Source organism: Arvicanthis niloticus, chromosome 7 (genome assembly GCF_011762505.2).
Source record: "Arvicanthis niloticus isolate mArvNil1 chromosome 7, mArvNil1.pat.X, whole genome shotgun sequence".
In the NCBI taxonomy this organism is placed as follows: Eukaryota; Metazoa; Chordata; class Mammalia; order Rodentia; family Muridae; genus Arvicanthis; species Arvicanthis niloticus.
The window spans coordinates 82783614-82789749 of record NC_047664.1 but is presented as its reverse complement, the minus strand read 5'-3'; the positions used below and the strand labels follow the sequence as shown (position 1 = coordinate 82789749).

Sequence of the window (6136 nt, the reverse complement as noted above, 5' to 3'; positions counted from 1 at the left end):
AAGAATTTGTAGCTATTTTAAGGACAAGAATATGTCAAGTGCCTTTTCCCATTGTCAATCAACTCACCTAGAGAGAAGATAGGATACTGAAAAGAAATAGAATGCCCACAATGATTTTTAGGTGTTCAGCAGTCTCTATAAATTGGCTAAGTTTTAGAAGCTATGATTTGTGCTTCCCATAATTTCAGTTAACTCAGTCATTCTGGATTTCTGACAGGGTTGAAGACTTATAGTCTCATAGGCAATCCTGGCTACTTACTTTGAGACAAAAGGTTTGAGAGGATGGTTTTCAGCTGACATTCATTCTAAAGCCAAGAAAAAAAGCCAGTTTCAGAACTAAGTCTTTTAGCTAGGAGGGATGACAGAGGTTCTGGTTAGTCAACCAAATGATGGACTGGGTATTGGGTCTATCTTGTACCTTACTGACACAAATTGGTACAGTTATGCCCTAATTGTATTTTAAGAGAAAAGTTTTATTTTAACAAGAAGGGTGACATGTAGGAGGAGCTAAGGTGGGAGGAGTAAGGAGAGGAAGAGGAGGAGTAAGGAGAGGAGGAGCTAGGTGACAAGGGGGGCAGAATATGGAGGCAGATGTTTGAGTGTCTCCAACAGTCAAAGATAGTTGATATATCTAGGTTGGGTATTGGGTTACACTTCTGATTGTATGGGCATCTTGTAATTGAGCATTACCAAACTTATAAAACCTTTGATTAACATTATAAAAAGAGAGAGACTGAAGGTATAAAAATGCTTCTAGGTAGTGCTTGCTGAGAGGAGCCTGGTATAGTTGTCCCCTGAGAGGTGCTGTCAAGAACCTGACAAATATAGATGCTGATGCTCACAGCCAGCCATCAGACTGAGCATGAGGATCCCAGTGGAGGAGTTAGGGAAAGGACTGAAGGAGCTGAAGGGGTTTGCAACCCCATAGGAAGAAGAACCATATCAACTAACCAGAAACCCCAGAGTTCCCAGGGACTAAACCACCAACCAAAGAATACTCATGTGAGGACTCATGGCTCCAGCTGGACATGTAGCAGAGGATGGCCTCATCTGGCATCCCTAGGAGGGGAGCCCCTTGGTCCTGTGGAGGCTCAGTGACCCAGGGTTGGAGAATGCTAGGGTGCTGAGGCAGGAGTAGGTGGGTGGGTGGGGGATCACCTCATAGAAGTAGGGGGAGGGGAAGGGGATAGGAGGTTTGTGAAAGGGAAACTGGGAAGGGGAAATAACATTTGAATTGAAAATAAATAAAATAACCAGTAAAAAAAATAGCCAAAAAATGCTTCTAGGTCCCTTTTAATCCTGGATTAATATAAATGTTCTCCCTGACAGTTCATTTATTTTTGACAATAAATCTTTCTCTGTAAAAAAATTGTATTTATCTACTATAATAGTTCCTAAATTAATACTGGTCATCTGATTTGTGTATGTTTATTTTAAACTCTAAGTTTAGAATTTTCTTTTTTTTTTCATGTTAGATTTGATTTGTAGGTTGAATTTATTTTCATTAAATAAAAACACCTTTTCTTCTACATTTAAGAAGTGAGTGACATTTAGTATATTCTCTTATGACCTTCTGTGAATACTTGTATTCTGATATAACATATTCCCAACCCAGTTTTCCGTTGCCAACATTACATTTTATTATAAAGTTGTAGGAGTTTGGTTTTAAAATTTCTGTCCTCAAATTAATCTATATGTGACATTACAAAGCACATATATATTATATTTTTCATAGTATCTTAAGTTAATTATTTAGGGACAGGTGAACAAATAACAAATCACCCCTAAAAGCCACCTACAATAGATCAAGAAAACAATTCTGTACAGTTTCAGCTTGTATATAAGATGAAAAATTACAGAAGCATAAAGGATAGGTTGGTAATGTTCTTGCTATTTTTGGTTTCTGTGAGTCCACATGAACCCTGCTAAGTTGATTTGGTGGCCTTTTTCTCATGGTGTCTTCCATGCTCTGTGACTCCCACAGTTTTTCCTCCCTGGCTTCCTCAGGGTTCCCTGATCCTTGGGATAGCCATCTGATGGAGATCTGCAATTTAGAATCTCTTCACATAATGCTGGACTGTAGGTCTCTGAACTTCCTCCCATTTGTTGCCAGAAGAAGCCTCGCTGATGATAACTGGACAAGGCAACAATCTATGAGTATAGCAAAACAGCATTAGGAAACATTTCTTGGATTTTTTTTCTGCCTGTCTTGTTTTGTTCTACCCTAGGTCTCTGGATTATCCAGTCTCTGGATTTTGGCCATCTAGGAAGAGTAGGACATGGTGTCCCTATATTTACATGGACCATAAGTTAAACCAAACACTGACTGGCCACTCTCATATGCTCTGAACGACCATTGCCTAGCACATCCTGCAGGCAGGACAGATTGTAGATGGAGGGTTTTGTGCCTGGAATGGTGTCGTTTCTCTTTTCATAGCTTTCAGAGTACTTTCTTGTGCCAACAGACTAGAATGTAGGGGCAAAGGCTACAAGTCTGCACTAGCTCAACCTCTAAATTTTGGTTGAGGTGAGTAGAAATTGTTCTTGGAAATGGAGCCCTGCTATCAGTTTTCAGGTGGCAAGCTTCTGTCCTTGCAAAAGCTTGCGTTGTTTAGAGATTTCCTCTGGCCCTCCTCTGTCAGCTATTCAGCCAAATGTAACCCAGTCCCACCACTAGAAGCCTTGCCTGGCTACAAAAGATGGCCAGTTCAGACTCTGTATCCTCCATTACGATAAGTCCTCACTGGGATCACCCTCACAGATCGCAGGAGGTGTTCACTGTACTAGTACATCCCCCTACATAACGATTCACCAACATCCAGTAGTTTCTTTCCTTCCTTCCTCCCACTCGCTCCTTCCCACTTCTGTTCCTACCCTCCCCCAGTCTATCCATTATATCAGTTCTATTTCCCTTCCCCAGGACGTCATGCTCCCATCTATAGAAGAGAACTATAGATGGGAAGTTTTCTTCTTTATCTAACGTCTCTGAGTCTGGGTACTATAGCCTTATTATAATTTACTCAATAGCTAATATTCACTTATAAGTGAATACATAGCAAAATTTTCTAGGTTACCTCACTCTGGATGATTTTTTTTCTAGTTTAAGCTATTTGCAAAATTTATGATATCATTTTTAAACTGCTGAGCAATACTTTACAGGGTAAATGTAAAACATTTGGTTTATGAATTCTTCAGATGATAAGCATTTAAGTTGTTTCAAGTTTGTGGCTATTATGAAGAAAGCTGCAGTGAATATGATTGGGTAACTGACTACACTCACCACTTTGAATGTGGTAGGATGGGACATTCTTTGGAATTTGCCCAACAATGATATAGATAAGTCTTGAAGAACAATAAGAATTTTTTCATGAATTTGCATGTCATCCTTGAGCAAAGTTCATGCTAATCTTCTCTATATTGTTCCAATTTTAGGATATGTGATCCAGAAGTGAGCATGAGGTTTTGAATTTTCAGATAACTTTTATTCTCACAATTTATCTGAATCAAAACACAGCCTATTTTAAAGAATGTACCTATAATTAATTGATACTCCTTTATGAATATACATAATGCTAACAGTTTTGATAACCCTACAGTAGGTATACATTTAAGGATTATATTTTGATATATAAAATATTCTTCAAGGTAATCTTTGAATTACATTAGTTTAGAAATAAGGTTAGGAGTATAAAAGCAGTATTTTTTTATTTTTTGTATTGCAAGTGGCAAAAGTCATCAGTAGATCTAATTTTTACACCTGGACATCAAAAAGAAGCATGTGCAAGATACAGAGGCATGCTGATTCTGTAATCTATATTTCTGCATATTTGTTTTACATTTTAAAAAATTAAAATGTATTAATTTAATTATCATGCTCAAGGCATTTTTTTCTGGGAGAATACTGAATTTGGGGGACATCCTTTAATTTAGTCACAAAATCTGGGTTTTGTAAGAAACTCCCAACCTCATTAAAGTAAAAAATAAAAATAGCATTCAGTCTATGGTCTTAGGCTAGTACAGGAAATGACAAAAGTTTCTTGTAATAATGAATGCTAGACAGTCCAGTAACATATGATCCTTGGACTGTAAGACTGTTTTATAAATCCAGTTCTGTTTGTTTGTTTGTGTTTGTGTGTGTGTGTATGTATGTGTGTTTATATGTGTGTTCTTTTTTTTTTTTTTTTTACTACTGTCATACAGAATGTTTTTGTGTCAATGGACAGATGGACTTACATTAAAATTCTGGACACCTATCATAGGCTCACATGCGAACATGTCAAAATTTGGAGCATTTGAAGAGTAAACATTCTGATGACAAAGTGTAGTGAGCCGCTGTGGCTGCACACGTGCGTTTTTCCAACATGGCGCTGGCCACATGTTTCCCCAGCAATAAACAATCATTCTGCGCAGCTGCTAGGCAGAAAGAGCGCCAAGCCACTGGCCTATCCCGAGGCGTAATATTGGGTAGTGAGCAAGCAGCCATTCAGGAGTGAATACGTCACTCTAGGGTGTATTTAAGGGACCCTCTTCCGGTTTCTTGGGTCTTTCCGCTTTATCGTGTGCAGTAGTAAAAAGTTCCTCGTGGCAGTAAACCCGACTATCACCTCCTGTCCTTATTCGCGGGCGAAAAGGGATTTAGGGGGCGCACATTACAACAAAGGACTTTTGTTAGACTCCATTCAATTAAAAACTTCTTGAATATTTGCCAAAACAAAAAGAAAATCATTTTATTTCAGTCGTGGGGTCTAAAGAGAACATATCTCAGAAGTAATTTTGACAACACGGATTCTCTCAGATAAGTCATGTCAAAAGTGGCTTAAGAAAAATTTATGGCACCCAGGAGCCCCCCAGACACATTCTGGGGGATCCATAGACCCATAGCCAGCGCTAGCACGCCCCTTCCGCCGCTCGCCCCTCCTGCAGTCTGAGGCCTGCTGGTAAGTGCACCCAGGAGCCCCCCAGACACATTCTGGGGGATCCATAGACCCATAGCCAGCGCTAGCACGCCCCTTCCGCCGCTCGCCCCTCCTGCAGTCTGAGGCCTGCGGGTAAGTGCACCCAGGAGCCCCCCAGACACATTCTGGGGATCCATAGAACCCATAGCCAGCACTAGCACGCCCCTTCCGCCGCTCGCCCCTCCTGCAGTCTGAGGCCTGTTGGTGAGTGCACCCAGGAGTCCCCCAGACACATTCTGGGGGATCCATAGAACCCATAGCCGGTGCTAGCACGCTCCTTCTGCTGCTCGCCCCCCCTCCGGCCTGAGGCCTGCAGGGTCTGAGCCCCAGACCAGACCTCTACCAGGTCTGCAGTTGTGTGGACCCCGGATTCCACCTGAAACATACTAGAAGGTCCGCTCAACCAAGAGCCACAGAGGAACAACTGAACTCAGAGTGTCAGACAACATACCCTGAGATATCCAAGAGGAGACACTGCACCCAGAACAGCAGACATCTAGCTGGACTGCTACCTTGGAGGCACCATATCCTGAGGCATCCTAGAGATACCACTGTAATCAGGGCAGCTGGAAAAAAATCACAAAGACATCTGGACTCCTAGAAGACCAAACAAAAGCGAGACAACTGGAAAGACAGGCTTCAATCAGAGACAGAAATACAGGTAACACTAGAATTAACCAGATGGCAAAAGGCAGGCGCAAGAACGTAAGCAACAGAAACCAAAGTTACATGGCATCATCAGAACCCAGTTCCCCCATCATAGCAAGCCCTGAACACCCCATCACACCAGAAAGGCAGGATTCAGAATTAAAATCACTTCTCATGATGATGATAGAGGACTTTAAGAAAGACATAAATAACACTCTCAAAGAACAGATAGAAACCCTTAGAGAGGAAACACAAAAATCCCTTAAGGAATTACAAGAAAATGCAACCAAACGGGAGAAGGAATTAAACAAAACCATGCAGGATCTAAAAACGGAAGTAGAAACAATAAAGAAATCACAAAGGGAGAACACCCTGGAGATAGAAAACTTAAAAAAACGATCAGGAGTCATAGATACAAGTATTACCAACAGAATACAAGAGATGGAAGAGAGAATCTCATGTGCAGAAGATACCATGGAAAACATTGACACAACTGTCAAAGAAAATGCAAAATACAAAAAGCTACTAACCCA

At 40.9% G+C, this 6136-nt stretch overlaps 1 non-coding gene across 1 annotated transcript; it reads right to left on the bottom strand.

Annotated features, from left to right (window-relative positions):
• Positions 1–3349: 3349 nt before the first annotated feature.
• On the bottom strand, positions 3350–3456 carry LOC117713256 (U6 spliceosomal RNA). The gene has a single exon (XR_004607423.1). It is a non-coding gene; the product is annotated as a U6 spliceosomal RNA (small nuclear RNA).
• Positions 3457–6136: the final 2680 nt, after the last annotated feature.